This window comes from Mauremys reevesii, linkage group 7 (assembly GCF_016161935.1).
Source record: "Mauremys reevesii isolate NIE-2019 linkage group 7, ASM1616193v1, whole genome shotgun sequence".
NCBI classification, from domain to species: Eukaryota; Metazoa; Chordata; order Testudines; family Geoemydidae; genus Mauremys; species Mauremys reevesii.
In genome coordinates, this window is record NC_052629.1 from 25,308,489 (window position 1) to 25,324,846 (window position 16,358).

The 16,358-nt window shown below is 41.1% G+C and overlaps 1 long non-coding RNA gene across 1 annotated transcript in view; it reads left to right on the forward strand.

The window, feature by feature from the left end:
• Nucleotides 1-12,588, forward strand: part of LOC120408886 — a 28,723-nt gene extending 16,135 nt beyond the window's left edge. Inside the window, exons 3-4 of the long non-coding RNA XR_005600993.1 lie at nt 8,251-8,333; nt 12,293-12,588. This is a non-coding gene — a long non-coding RNA (uncharacterized LOC120408886). The remainder of the gene's footprint in view (nt 1-8,250; nt 8,334-12,292) is intronic.
• Nucleotides 12,589-16,358: the final 3,770 nt, after the last annotated feature.

The following is a 16,358-nucleotide window of genomic DNA, read 5'->3' on the forward strand; positions in this document are numbered from 1 at the left end:
GGCTCAAGCTATCAAAATGTCACTGAGAGACTCAGATTAGACTTGAGTTCTAGTCATCAGTGGGAGTGAGTGGGCCTGATGTTTTACCACTGGTGGGCAGTGGCTTGGTGTTCCAGCCTTTAGGAAGGAGATCAGGTTGACATAGCAGCAGTTTCCATCTAGAGAAGCAGGAGGGTGATGGCTATGGGGAGTGTGTGGGGGGGATTGCCTATCCAGACAGATAGGTCCTTGAGACTGGAGAATCCCTACTGGGAAGGGTTTTTATTATTAAAATGTGTTTCCTCTGGAGACTGCATGGGGCCACAGATATTCAAACAGATTTAGACTAAAAGGGGTCATCCATGCCCTAAGGGGCTATTGTGACGCTGGCAGACCTAGGCCTCAACTGAGCACTGACCAATATATAGCTGGAAACCAGCATGGCTCACCTGTTTTAACAGTGCTAACACACAGATGTTAAGTTTATAAGGATGTTGTGGCAGGGTGGTCATCCCGCTCCTGTTCTGAGGGACATAAAACAGCCTTGGGAGAGGGCTGTAGCAGGGAAAAGCTAGGCCCATTGGGGGAAACAGCCACAGGTGGGGCCACACCCCAATCAGGCCATGTCTAGCCCTATAAGAGGGCTGAGGGCCAGAGACTAGAAGACACTCTCTAGCTTACTAAAGAGAGAAGGACCTGGCTGCATGTACCTAGGGTGGAGAAGTGCTGGGGAAGGGCAGAGGGAGCTGGGGAGCTCCAGTCTAGCTAAGCCCCAGGCTGCAGGCTGAGTTAAGGACCCACAAAAGGGTACTAGGGCTGCAGAGAAGCAGCCCAGGAATAGGCAGAGGTAGCTGGTCCAACCCCTCCTTGCCGGTGATGAGTGGTTTACAGACTGCTGTCTGCCTCAGGGAGCAGGGCCTAGATGGTGACTGGCAGTAGCCACTGAGGCAAGGTGGGGATAGAGGGTTGGGGGGTTCCCCTGGGTGGGAAGACCCAGATTGCGGGTTACTGCATGGGGGAAGAACCCTGATGTAGACGGAGGGACACAGGGGCCAGCGGCGGGTGAGACAGAGGGCACTCTGGGCTGGAAGAGCTAATTCCCAGGACGACCAGCAGGAGGCGCTGCACCGGTGAGTCATCGCCCTGCCACAGATGTTAAGTGTTTAGAATTATAGGATGCTGCATGTAGTAATCTCACTTATAAAACCTGTACCTCCATGTTATAAGGTTATATTGAGTGTTTGCATTGTAATCCTCTGTAACTGTTATTCCCCAAGCAGGAAAGCAGCATTAAAATGCTGGCTTCCTACAGAAGGTATTAGGTCCTGCCCACCAGAAAAGCCCATTGAAACCAAATGAGTCATTTGAAACATCAAAGAACAAAGACTTTGTTTATTGCATTCCTCCCCACCCTCCATGAAGAAGAGCCCTGCATGAGAACTCATCCCCTCACCTTGAACTCTGGGAGGAAGGGAACAACAATCCTTGACAAGAAGAAACTGGATCTTTCTACTGCTTGGATTCTGAGGGCAAAGATTTCTAAGCATAATCAGTGAATCCCCAGTCCTTAGCCTTGGTTAGCCCTAAAGTCTATATAGAGCTTGCATATTACTGCAGCTTCTGTCACCTCTTGGGACCTAAGACTGCAACTCATTTGGGTGTGCATGTTTACCTGGTTTAACATTGTAAATAACTCTTATTTCCTTTTCTTAGCTAATAAATCTTTAATTAGTTTCATCTAGTATTATCTTTGGTGTAAGATCTAAAGTGCAATTGACTTGGGGTAAGTGACTGGTCCTTTCAGATTGGGAGTAACCCAAATCTTGTTGTGATTTTTGGTGTAAGGGACCATCTATCACAAAGGCAAGCTTGGCTAGGTGTCAAGACAGACCAAAGGGGATTGTCAGTGACTCCATGGTTAGGGTGTTACAGTGCTTGAGGAGTTTACACTTGATATGTGGTTGGTGAAATCTAAGTATAGAAGTCACAACCTGTTTGGGATTTGTGCCCCACCTCTTAACAGTCTTCTCTGAGGTTGATACTCATACTCGTGAGATAGGAGTTTCATTTGTAACGGTCAAGCTATCATGTCTTTTAATGCTGCTCAGTGCAACTTCTGTTGAACTGCTTTGCATGTTAAGCTGTATGTCCTTTACCTTCTCTCTCCCAAACCAGGAGTGATGATTCCTTTTTGGTTATGATCCTACTGTGTGCAAGTTGTTCTTGTGTGAACCCACCATACGTTAGATACCTAAGAAGTTCAGAGAGTTGAAGTGCCTGTAGTTCTTGCCCTCAATGTAAAGGCTATGATTGCACGGGCTACTAGTACCTAGCACTGTTTACGTGGGATCAGTTCTATAAAAGGCAGATGGGAAACTGGTATGGATGGAGGTCTGTTACATTATTCTGAGTCTACACAGAACTGCTTTAAGACTTGGAAATGTAGATTAGGAAATTGATTTATTCTGTTAATAACCTGGGTGATTAAGTAATTTATTCAGTTGGTACGAAGCTGTGTACCAGACGAAATGGCTGAGCCGCAGTAAACTGCATAGCAATTTAATATATTGTAGTACATTCAAGTTTGCATTGGAGCACAATAAAAGGCACAAGGACCCTGAAGGTGAGATTTTCATAGCTGCCTAAGGATATGGCTGACTGGTTCTATTTAAAGTTAACAGAGATTGCATATTCAAATCCCTCAAGCAGTTTTGAAAATCTAAGTCTCTGTGGGGTGTCCAGTAGGTCTCTTAGGATCTCCACATCCCCAAGGTTCAGGATTCTCTGGGCTTGGTTTGGGTCAGGCCCATCTCTATCTTTATGCTATTTTTCTGGTGTGATGCTATATGATTAGATATGACCATTTATATCATTGATATTACCACTGTTCTACAATTGCACAATTTTGTACCAAGTATGTCATGAAAGGTGTCAATGGAAGAGCTATGATTTGCTAAGTATGATTTTCCTGTTTATATGCATATATCATGTTTGTATCTAAAGTTATGAATATTGACGATTGACTTGTATCTTACACACGTGTTGTATTGCTGGGTAACATCCACCAGATAAGATTTACATCAGGGCTAACCAGGGCTGCCCAGAGGGTGGTGGGGGGGGCAAGTGGGGCAATTTGCCCCGGGCCCTGCAGGGGCCCCCACGAGAGTTTTTCGGGGCCCTGGAGCGGGGTCCTTCACTTGCTCCAGGGGCCCCGGAAAATTCTTGCCGTCCCCCGGAGCTTCTTCTGCTCTGAGTCTTCGGCGGTGGGGGGTCCTTCTGCTCAGGGGCAGAAGGAACCCCCGCTGCCGAATTACCACCGAAGCAGGACCCACAGCTGAAGTGCCGGGTCTTCGGCGGCACTTCAGCGGCGGGTCCCGGAGCGGAACAACCCCCCCGCCACCAAATTACCACGGAAGCGGTGAGCCCTCCGAAGACTGTAGGCCCCCTGAATCCTCTGGGCGGCCCTGGGGCTAAACAGCTATGTGTTGATGGCCCATTAAAGACACTTCACTCTAACAATGGGCCATAGAAGAAACTCATCCAGCCCAGTATGCCTTCCTGTGGATGCCTCAGCAAGAATATGGGCAATGGTTGTCCCTGTGAGTCATCAAACCATGTAAGGACATGTGATATGCTCATGTGACCCTGGATTCCATCTTGGGCCAGTAATTTTCCAGGCACCTGGGCTGTGAGTTCTGTTTGAGACATTAAATTTCCTGGCATATGGCAGAGGATATAAAAGACCCCCAAGATACCTCCATTTTGCCTCTTTCTTGCCCTGATTCTCTGGACTGTGAATTTACAACTAAAAGGAGCATTTTGAACTATGGAGTGAGGACAGTCAAGTCTTTTGTAAGTTACCAGACAGACTTGTACAAGCCAGCAGTCTATTCCATCTCTGTTACAAACCTGAGATAAAGACCTTGCAGTTATTTGTATCTATATGATCTATTAACAATTATTAATTCTCCTTTCTTTCTTCCATTATTAAACCTTTAGTTTTAGTTACTAAAGGATTGGCATTAGTGTGATTATTGGGCAAGATCTGATTTATATATTGACCTGGTGAAGTGGCTGATCTTTTGGGATTGAGAGGACCCTGTATCTGATTAAATTGGTTTTCAGTAACCACTCATCATATAGTCCAGTGTGAAACCAGGACTGGAATGCCTAATAAGACTGCATTTTTGACTTCTTGTTAACCAGTGTAGTAATACAGAAGTATACTTTTGTTACTGGTTTGGTATAATCTAATGATAGAAAAACCACCAGTTTTGGGTGAGTCTGCCCTATTTCTCAACAGTCTGTCCTGAATTTGACATCCTCAGCTGTGACCCACTGAGGCATGGTGACATCTGGTTAATGTAATAAGACATAATGTAGAGTAATTATAATTATGGACCCATTCTTGCTTCTACTGAAATCAGTGGCAAAACTCTCATTAACTTAAATGGGCTGGATTATGCCCCTTGCCTGTAATCTTTCTAAAACTAGGAATTCAATGTTGGGTTTATAGACTAGTCTCATTGTGTCTGTGTAAAATTGGACAAACAAAGCAGGATCTATTTTGGTTTATTTTTAAATACAAAATTACTTTGCTCAGACAGCCTTAATTTTGCCCATTTATGTGCATACATTAATACAGTCTCTAGTTATTTGGTCACATACTACTTGATCTACAGCAGCATCACTCTATGCACAGGACAGATCATGAATGGCAAGGTAGAGGCTTCCAAGAATTGAAAAAATATTATCTTGTGTCTTAGGCACTGGGCTAGGACACAGGAGAACTGGGTTTTATATCCGTGGCTCTGCCACACAAGGGCAATGTTATCATACTGCACAAAGGGGAAGAAATAAGGTAATTTGAGATTTGGCATTTCCAGACTTTTGAGTCCTTGACGTTGAAGGCTGGCTGGATAATCAAGGAGTTGCAGTTGACTTGTTTGTCCTGCCCACCCCCTTGTCTGTTGTGCTCAGAGAAGGCTCTGTTCAGTCAAGTTTCTGGACCTCTGTATCCAAATCTGCAAATCTTACTGTAGCTATATCCAGAAATGGTACAAGTATTTGCAAAGACATGATCACACTAATTATAGTCCAGGTTTTCTATCTCTTTAAAGGACAAAATGGTGTTTTTATTAATATCAAAAAGCAAATTTAGAAGGTGAATTTGAGATGGATGGAAATGTGATAGCTTTGGGTAATAAGATACTGTGGAAAATTGGAAGTGGACTGTTTGGGTTACTATCAGTGGGACTACAAATTAGAAGCTATAGAAGTCTTATAATTAGATCAAAGAAAATGAATTTTGCTAGCACTGGAAAAGACACAGGTCTGACTCTCCAGAGAAATTGGGAGTTAACAGGAAAATTGCCATCAAACTGTACCAGCACTTTTTTCTCTGTAGGACTTGATGATTGGCTGCACAGCTTATTGGATTGCAAGCTTGTACAGTTGGCTACTGTTATACCGGAAACAAGTGTTACCCATGCAAAACAGAAGAAGCTTTATTAGAGCTACCTTGGTGGATGCACTCACGTGGCCCCTAGGCATACCTTGTTGTGTTGTTGTTTAAAGAAAACCGTATGTATTTACAAATGTCATCTACAAGTGCATTACCAAGGGCCTATTAAAATGAATATATTCCTAATATGATACAGATTTCTTATTTTTGTAATGAACATTGGTAGCCAGAGGCTGCAGTGAAAAATTACATGACCAATTGAATACTCATTTCTGCATGTTGGAAATGATACAACCAATAGTACATTTTAATGCACTAATATCTGATGAAAAAAGAACAGGAGTACTTGTGGCACCTTAGAGACTAACAAATTTATTTCAGCATAAGCTTTTGTGGGCTACAGGTCACTTCTTCGGATGCATAGAGTGGAACACACACACGTTTTTTTGTTGCAAAATTCCCACCTTCATGTCTGTCACTGAGTGGTTAGAGAGGTTGAAGTGTTTTCCCACTGGTTTTTGAATGTTATGATTCCTGATGTCAGATTTGTGTCCATTTATTCTTTTGCGTAGAGACTGTCTGGTTTGGCCAATGTACATGGCAGAGAGGCATTGCTGGCACATGATGGCATATATCACTTCAAAAACAGACTCTAAAGAGAGACTGCTGAACTTGAATTAATATGCAAATTAGAAACAGTTAATTTAGGTTTAAACAAAGACTGGGAATGGTTGGGTCATTACACTAACTGAATCTATTTCCCCATGTTAAGTGCTCCTCACACCTTCTATGGGTCATCTCGATTATCACTTCAAAGGTTTTTTTTCTCCTGCTGCTGATAGCTCATCTCAATTGATTGGACTCTTACAGTTGGTATGCATACTTCCACCTTTTCATGTTCTCTATATGTATAAATATCTTGTGGTCTGTGTGTTCCACTCTATGCATCTGTCATAAACAGATAGTTAAGGGTTAAAGTCTCTTTTATCTGTAAAGGGTTAACAAGCTCAGTAACCTGAGGAACACCTGACCAGAGGACCAATCAAGGGACAGGATAATTTCAAATCTCTGTGGAGGGAAGGCTTTGTCTGTGTTCCTTGTTTGCTCTGTGTGCTCTCTTTGGATCTAAGAGAGGCCAGACATGTCTCCAAGTTCTCCTGGAGTATTTCCTACTATCCAGTATAGTGAGTATTAGTTAAAAAGGCAGATTAGTCTTTTGAGTTGCTTTCTATATTTGCAATTGTGTGTTTGCTGAAGGAATTCTTTATTTCTGTTTGCTGTTACTTTGATTATGCTGAGGAGGAGGGAGGGGAAGTCTCTCCAGTTTTTATAAGTTAGACCCTGTATTTTTGCATCCTGGTAATACAGAGAGAGTGTACTTTTTTTTCTTTCTTTAATAAAATCTTTTCTTTTTAGAACTTGATTGATTTCTTCCCTTGTTTGGATTTTCAGGGGAAGGGGAGGGGGAAAAGTGAATCCCTCTTTGGTTGATTCAAGGAGTTTGAATCAGGTATCTCTCCTAAGCACTAGGAGAGGGGAGGAGGGAAATGGTTTGTTTCCCTTTGTGTTGAGATTCAAGTTTGAATCTGTGTTCCCCAGGGAAAGTTTTGGGGGAACAGGGAGTGTGTCAGACACTTAAAAACTGACTGGTGGCAGCGAGAACCAGATCTAAACTAGAATTTTAGTTTAGAGGAGTCCATGCAGGTCCCCATCTTGTGAACGCTAAAGTTCAAAGTGGGGAATAAACCTATGACATGGTAGGCAGTGGTGGGATGGTATTAAGAACCAGGAGCCATTGAGAGCTATTCTTTCCCTCTAGAGCAGGGAGGCAGCCTGAGAAGAGGGGGGGTGGTGGAATAGAAGATCCGAAAAAGTGAGCTGTAGCCCACGAAAGCTTATGCTGAAATAAATTTGTTAGTCTCCAAGGTGCCACAAGTACTCCTGTTCTTTTTGCGGATACAGACTAACACGGCTGCTTCTCTAATATCTGATGGCTTCTGAGTGCTTTAAAATAAGATGGCTAAAAACAATTCACAGTGTAATCCCCCAAAATGGCAAATTGCCACCCGAGAAAGCAAGAACAAGCTCCCTCTCAATATGACAACATACGGATCATTTCCTTCTTCCATTTTGCAAAAATGAAATGACTTCCGATTTCCTGGAGCTGAAGAAGGTAGATGATTTGGCATCATGGTAGAGGCAACAGTTACAGGCCATTATCCAGCAGTCTGATGCAATCTGCAAACTTGTAGAGTCTCAATCCTTGTGTCCCTACTGCAGTACCTTGCAGCAGGCTTATATCAGGGGCAGCATATGTCTCAACCAGTGCACCAGCACAGCAATGGCTTGGGGTGGTGAAGCCATCCACCTGCATGGTTGGGGGAAGTAACAGCTTTGTAGATCCTTTCATGCTGCAACCCATGGTAAAGATAGCTTTATCTTTTCTGCCTTAAGCCCTTGCTGAGGCATGTAGGGCTAGTGAGGATCTATCCCCAAATATTATTTCAGCGTAGATTTTGTATTTAATTTCCATATCCATACCTATATAATACTTTTAGTTTTTGACCAATATATATGTGTGTTGGCACACAAGTGCCGAACTCTCTGTTCCTATTGAAAACAACAGAAACTATACCATTAACTTCAATGGGAGCAGTTAGGTCAATGCAGAGCATCACACAAAAACTTTTATGAAAGCTTCAGATTACTTTTTGCTGCAACTTTTTTTCCCTGAGAGACAATTTCATATTTCTGGGGAAAATTTCTATTGATGAAAACACTCTCTAATTACAGATTTATTATTTCAGTCCATTATATGGTCCGTCATGAGGTTACTATGAATATTCAGATGAAAAAGCTCTCTGATGAAAATGAGTATACACGTGGTAAGGTTAGTAAATATTCAGAATTTCTCTGTTTATGCACGTGCTGTTTAAATCTTTCATAGGTTGTAGAAAAAGGTTGGAGATGTGCTATTTAACCAAACGATAAGGCTGCCCCCCTAATTTGGGCATCTCAGGTAAGTATATAAGCAGTTTTTAAATGTTCTGTATGCACAATAGATCAAAACACTACCCTTTCTGAGCCAGCGTTATTAGATATTTATTACCCACCAATTGTTGCTGAAAAATTCTCTGTGTATATGCACAGTGGCTTTTTGCTTGTTTTTATGAGTTCATTTTAGGGCAAGTTTAGTATACTGGAGTTCTGTAAGCTTAAAAAATTCAGGGGACGGTCCCTTCTTTCCAAAGAGAATCAGTGGGATTTGAGGTTGTTAGTGAACTGTCTATCGTTTTCCTCAGAGTTTTACATTCTGTTTTTTGTAAAATGCAAATATGAATGTTAGTGGCTTAATTAGAACAGAAATAAGTAGGAATGTTTTTAATGGATATGAATACTGAAGCTTTGTAACATCAGACAGAACAGCTGCTATACAATGATTTGCCAAAATACCTACGTTTAATTTGGACAGTTGGTGCACTATAGTTTGCCAAGCCATCAAGACAGACACTTATTCCAATTATATGGTCTTATTTGCTGCAGTAATCAGTTTGTGGTCAAAAAGCCACAATGTAAATTGAAAGCAAAGTACTCTAACGGACTTAAAAACGGTGGTTTGCTTTGTTTAAGCTTTGCATCAACATGTATTTAATGTTATGTCGGACTATGATGGCACCATAAAAGATAATGACACAAAATATTAGCACTTTGCTTGATTTCAATGAATTTTTAAAAAAATTCCAAGAATACATTTATTTTTGAGTGTAATGCTACAACCGTCACATAAATAAAAATGGTGATGGTCCACCAAACTCATGCATACTTAAAACATTGTGCTTTTCTTATCCAGACTGATGGTTTGGGGCACAAACAGATCAATGCACTTCACAAAGGCTCTGTATCTTAATGGAACTAAGAAGGACCTATAAATAGTTCAGATAATTAGTTTTAGGTTAACGAGAAAAAGGTGGAATATGGTTAACAAATTATCTATGCTATTTCATGTGAACACCTGAAGGACATCAGGCAGTGTTCTATTGCCATTCTGCTAATAGCTCATCTGACTAGTTTATTTTAAAGGGAGGCAGTGTTGCCTAATGGATAGAACATTGGATGGGGGCCAAGGGCACCTGAATTCTACACCTGGCTGGTGGGTGATCTGGGTCAAGTCACTTCACCTCTGTGCCTCAATTTCCCCATCTGTACAATGGGGATAATGATACTGACCTCCTTTGTACTGCACTTTGAAACTATTATATAAGAGCTTAATAATACTTTCAAAAGTTAATATGATTAGAGCTGTGTGAATAACTGTTATTTCAGTTCATTGGTAGTTCCAAAAATTGGGGTGGGGGAAAATGTTTCAAGTTGACTCAAAATAAATTTTGACTTAGTGAGTTCTAATACATCAATATTAATGGTGGTAAAGTCACACCATATATACAATGGCAATTAGAAGAGAGGAAGTCACACAGTTCATTCATGTATTTGTCAGAAATTTTTGATTTCCTGCGAAGCAGACATAATAGAATACATTGATTTATTTCTACATTGAAATATGAGGTATTTTAATGCCTGTGAACATTATAAATATCTCTATAGAACACACTAAGGAAATTAAAAATCTATATTAAAATACCTAAATGTAAAAACAAATCTTTATAAAGAAGAAAGGGAGCTTTGGACAGATATAGTTGTATAAAGTAGTTATATTAATTTCTTAATGTCAAAGGAAGCACTAGGGAGTTTTTGTTTAGCTATGCCTAACATTCTGTGAACATCTGTCTGTAAATTCAAAATAGACATCAAAGCTTTCAAAGGAACATTTCCACAATCACTGATACAGGAGATGAGGCTAGAGTTTCAGGAGAGCTCAACTCCAGTTTAGGCTTCTCTCTAAAAATATGGGGCGGCCCTTTCCCAGGGGGGCGGCAGGCTGGGCCGGTGGACCGGCCGCAGTCATGCCTGCGGGAGGTCCACCGGAGCCCCGGGACGACCGGACCTGCCGCAGGCATGACTGCGGACGGTTCGCTGGTTCGCTGGTCCCGCGGCTCGGCTGGACCTCCCGCAGGCACGACTGCGGCAGCTCAACCGGAGCCGCCGGACCAGCGAACCGTCCGCAGCTGCGGGAGGTCCAGCTGAGCCGCGCGACCAGCGGACCCTCCGCAGTCATGCCCGCGGCAGGTCCGCTGCTCCCGCGGCTCGGGGGCGCCTCCTGGGCATGATTGCTTGGGGCGGCCAAATTTGTAGAGCCGCCCCTGCACCCTGCAGATATAGACCTTCAAGTTCATAAGTTGGTATCTCAAAATACAAGGATGCTTTTTCTATTTATGGCTCCACTACGAGGACTGGAAATCTTCATAGATGGTTTTGCTTAGCATGCTTTTACATATTTAAACAAATGATAATGCCCTCCAGGCATTTTGTGTCCCCCAGTTCATGTTTGTGATGTTCTCCAGACACAGAAAGAAAGCAGACATTCAGGAAGAACAAAGGTCTCTATGTACAAGCACCAGAGAGTGGCTGTATTCTCTGACAGTCTGCACTGTCTCTGAGAACAAAATGGCTGCTGAAATCTACGTAAATGGAGGGTGCTTAGAAATGTAGATGTGCATTACACAGAAAATCAAAGGCTTTACTGTTTCACTCCTACATCACTCCAAATCCTGAGCCCAAACTTCTGTCCACCAATTCTTGCTCCTTCAACAACTCCCTCTCTATTCTCTGACCTCTTTCCCCAATAGAAACAAAGGCTTACAGGAATACTCTTGTATAGCACACATCACACCTGAAATCACATTATGTTTGGGTCCAATTATCTTTCACAATTATCTGAAGCCCAGGTGTGAAGCTGTGCTGATACTGATCACACAGCTCTCTCCCTTCTCCTGCCCCAGAAATGCACATACACACCTTGATAGTTTGACCTTCAGAACACTCCAAATTTATGGAAAATATGAACAAGTTTTGTGTTTTCTCACAAATTGCCTCATTGAAGTCAATGGCAAAACTCTGCTTGACCTCAGTGGGGCCAGGACTTCACTCTATGTGCTATTATTGCCAGGCCAGTGAAGGGAGTATATTCAATTTTGTTTTCTTCTTAAATAATAGTGAGCCAGATTCTCAGCTGGTGCAAATCAGCTTAGTGTCATTGAAATCATGGGAAGTATTCAATTTAGACCAGTTGAGGCTCTAGCTCAATCTTTTTAATTTCTTGATGGCTGATCTATACACAGGAAAAAACATATTTAGAATCCTGGGGGAATTTCTTGCCACTTTCTAGTTTATAATTTTGAAGCAAGTCAAATCTTAGACGTCAACCACCTTGCAATGTAAGTTAAAATAACTCCTATACTGTTTCTACTAGTTCTGGCATATGAATATGAGGGATAATTATGATTTTCTAAATAGACCTCAATATGGAACGATATTACTCTGAACCACAATCATATAATACAAGATGACATGTCTTACAGGCAAATTTAGTTTTCTATATTGCTGTTTTTATCTGCCATCATGGAAATCCTTGTTTTAAAAAACAAAACAAAACACTCCTTAAAAATGCAAAGATCTCAATACTTCAGTTTCAATGACCAGTAAAAGTCTTACCTATATTTACAAATAAATTTGTATGCCAAAGTGCATGCAATAAATAAAACTGCCTTTTCAAGCATGTAACATTGTGTGCCAGAGATGACAGTCTAATATTATTTGATTCAGAAAAATTGCTTTGTCTACCTTTACTGAAAGAACTTCAATTATAGTATAATGATAGCAGCCTAATCAACATGTTAGCATACTGGTAACCAGAGCATCATGAATAATAAGTGATAACTTTTTTCTTTCTAGTTTTAGTGGATTTATTGTGCTACTGAGGTATAAGAGAATCAAAAGCCTGGCATACAGTTCTTCAGACTGTGATCTATTTCATCAGACCTCACAAGGTAAACAGAGACAGGCCTGGTCAATTAAGAAAAATTGGAGTATTGCAGGAAGTGGTGTTGGTAATTCAGTACATTTCTTTCTCTTCCCCAAGAGTCTGTGATGAACTAATAACCCAGTTCAGTGTTAGGTGCTTATGAAAAGGTAAAAATAAAGCCCAATGTGTTCATAAAATATTGTAGTGAACTTCCCACAAGATTAGAATGTTAGCCTCGGAGTTCTGGAAACAAACTTTAATTTGTGTAATTGCATTTATATATCTGCCTTTGTAATTTCAGTTTCTTATGTATTTTTCTTTACTTCTTTCACTACTGTGCACTGTGAACAATTGACATATTTTTCCACAGAATGGGCTGCATTTTGATGATGGCAGGAGTGAATTCTCTGTGTTTCTAACATGCTTGGTCTTTTTTCCAGAATAAAAAGATATTAACTTAACCATATTTTATATATGCCATAATTTTATATAATACTATAATAGTATTTTGCCTCAAGCTCATTGTATTTCCATGCATAAATGTCTGACTTTGAAATACATTATCAAGCAACTGAAAATTGTCTCATGCCAGTTGTATGAAGGCATCTTTATTATTATTTTTAAAAAGATAGTTGAACAGATTTTTTCATTTGTGTATAGTTTTGTCAAATCAATGTCTGTAAGAACAGCAGGGAGGAGGAATCATGTATTTTATTAAGTACTTTGCTTTTTAATTTTTTTTTCAAAAATAGGCAAAAAAATGCAATGAGCAGGAATTAGATCAATTAAATCATCAAATATCAAGGCATGGGTATTGATGTGTCTATTGCTAACAAAGCAGTTGATATAAGCAATATGGAATTCTAACATATCTCCAGTTTATTCAGAATGTTTGAAAGAATAATCATACACACTGGATGGAAAAATAGATTTACATCAGCAACAAAATGGGGAAACATCCACTAAAATTTGGTGTCATTTGGATGTGTTAATACGGTTGTATCTCTATTGTGACTTTTTGTGAACACTTCTAAATCACACAGGCCTTCTATTATTTCAAGTATAAGTGATGGCTGATGTTACTTAGTGCTTGAATGGTGGTGGGGAATTGAGACTAGTTGACTTTATCATGGTAGTTCATACTCAATATAGAGCAGAATAAAATTAAGGAATTGTTAGAAAATATAAGCCCTATTCTTCAAAGGCAGACAATGAAGTGGAGTTTCATTGATGCTTCTAATCAGTGCATGCAAAAGCATGGTATTGGGCTAGCACTAAGAACAGAAGGAATGGAGGATGCTTATTTGAAAATAAAATGAAAAAGTGGGCTTAGGAGATGTATCGTGTAGGTGATGGCCTCACCTCTACTCTATTCCCCTTGCCACTAGGCAAAATGGCCAGGGTGGTATGGGGGGAAGGAGAGAGGGTTGAAAAGCCCAGTATCCAACTGATGGAGGATTCTCCTGGGCAGGAACTGCAGACACAGTTGTAAGGCTGACTTCCAAAGACCCCATCACAAGCCCTACTATGGGGTGAGTCCTGGGGGTGGGTCTGAGCTGCGTGGGGCATTTCTGGGCTGGGACTGTGGCATGCAGGGCTGTGGAGATTGCATAGGGCAGCCCGAGGAGACTGCCATAATTTGGACAGCTCGTCTAACTTGTCTCAGTTATACTTAAAGCTACCTTAGCTGTCCCTCCATCTGGGATGCAAGTTTTCTGCCACACCTCTTAGAGACGCATGACAGAATATCCCCCTCTATGCAAACACTTTCTAAAGGACTCTCTGACCTTATTCACATTAGAGCCTTTTCTACATCCTTAACTAAATATGTTGGTAAACGTGTGTAGACAAAAGCATGTCATGTTTAACACCTTGTCAGCTGGCTGTGGTTCACCCTAGGGTGGAGCATCTGTGAGATTAAACACAATGTGCCTTGCCTACACTGAGTGTTAAAATTGTCTTGACACAATGTAATTTCTCAGTGTAGACAAGCCCTTGGAAAAGTATCTGTTGCTTCTTTTTAGCATATGCCCACATGCCTCAGCTGGTACGGGATCAGGATTCATCACCAAATTTGGTCTGCTGGTTGGACCATTAGCTTCCCTGGCCAGGTTCTGATGGGGAGTGCAATGTGAACACTGACCCACATCCCCCCTATCTGTTACTGACAACAGGCATGAGCCATGAGCGCAGGTGAGCTAGTGCTGAATGTTGTTTAACTGCAGAGGGTAATCAAGGACAAATCATGCCCAGCATTGTTTCTGAAACTGGTTAAAACCTGGCAAATGTGCACTGATAACAGGTGCTAGGAAATAATTACACACAGAACCCCCTCCTTCAAGAATTAGCAAAATGATGATTTTGTTGTAGAGCAATATAGCAGGGTTTCACAGGCACTTACTGATGCAGTAATCACCTGTTGTGTTCCCATTTCTCCAGCACTCAGGTGACTATTTTCTGCTTCCTTGGATCAGAACATGTGAAAAGGATATGTGTTCCTTTAAAGTGTGGCTATGGTTATAAAAGTGACTATGAAAAACGATATCTTCTTATTTAGTCCTGTGTGCATTCTTCATCATTTGGGTTTACTTTATTGACTAAAACAACTTTTCCCCCTACATTTTACCCTGTTCGCTCTTGAGTGCCGATAGAGCTATGATAGCGTAATCTGGATTATTTTCTAGCTGACACATCAACATCAAAATGACTTTGACAAATTAGAGTCCTGCTGAAAAGGATCTGGGGTGTTTTAGTGGATCACAAACTAAATATGAATCAACAATGTGATGCAGTTGTAAAAAAGGCTAATATTCTGGGGTGTACTATCATGAAAGTCATATGTGAGACTCTGGAGGTAATTATCCCACTCTACTTGGCTCTGGTGAGGCCTCAGTTGGAGCACAGTTCTGGGCACCACACTTTAGAAAAGATGTGGACAAATTGGAGAGAGTCCAGAGGAGATAAATAAATGATAAAATGTTTAGAGAACCTGACCTATGAGGAAAAGTTTAAAAAAAATAATTGGGGCAAGTTTAGTTCAGAGAAAAGAAGAATGGAGTGTGTGTGTGTGTGTGTGTGTGTGTGAGGCACCTGATAAGTCTTCAAATATTTGACTGGCTGTTATAAAGAGGACTGTGATAAATTGTTCTCCAAGTCCATTGAAGGTAGGAGAAGTAGTAATGGGCTTAACCTATAGCAAGAGAGATTTAGGTTACATAAACTGGAAAAACTTTCTAACTATAAGGGTAGTTGAGCTCTGGAATAGACTTCTAAGGAAGGTTGTGGAATCACCATCATTGAAGGTTTTTAGGAACAGGTTGAACAAACACGTCTCAGGGATGTTCTAGGTTTACTTGGTCCTGCCTTAGTGCAGGGAGTTGGACTTGATGATCTCTGGGGTCCCTTACAACCCTGCATTGTTATGATTCTATAACTGATCATTAATAACTGCTCCAGTTGCAAAATCTTTAATGCTGGCACTGATGATGCACAAGCCATTTGGATTATTGTGTAACCTGTTGCCGTTTTGGAAACAGTACATTAGATTGTTGGACCAAATCTCAGCTGGTGTAAATCAGCATCATAATTCCACAGATGTTCACTGATTTACAATAGCTGATCATTTGGACCATGCCCACAGATTATGACTTTGAAAGCTTCACTCCAGCTAGAAGGAAATGTTTTTCATTCAAGGCAGTTCTGTGGGGGTAAATGTGGTACTTGTTTGGAATGGTACGTGTAGGATTGACAGCCTAAAGACTAAAGTACAGAGCAGGTACAGCATGAGCATTAGTAGTACAAGCTTCCCCATGCAAACTAACCAGTGTGTCTCTGTTTACTTGATAGTTAGCTTTACGTTGAGAAAGTCCAATCCAAATGGTGAGTGCAAAAGACTGAGCCCTAGATGGAAAACATTAGTGTGAAGCCACATGGTATGTTGAGGCATACTTGAGGGGACCAGTTTATCCAGGGTAACCAAGTCCTTAGCCCTAGTCT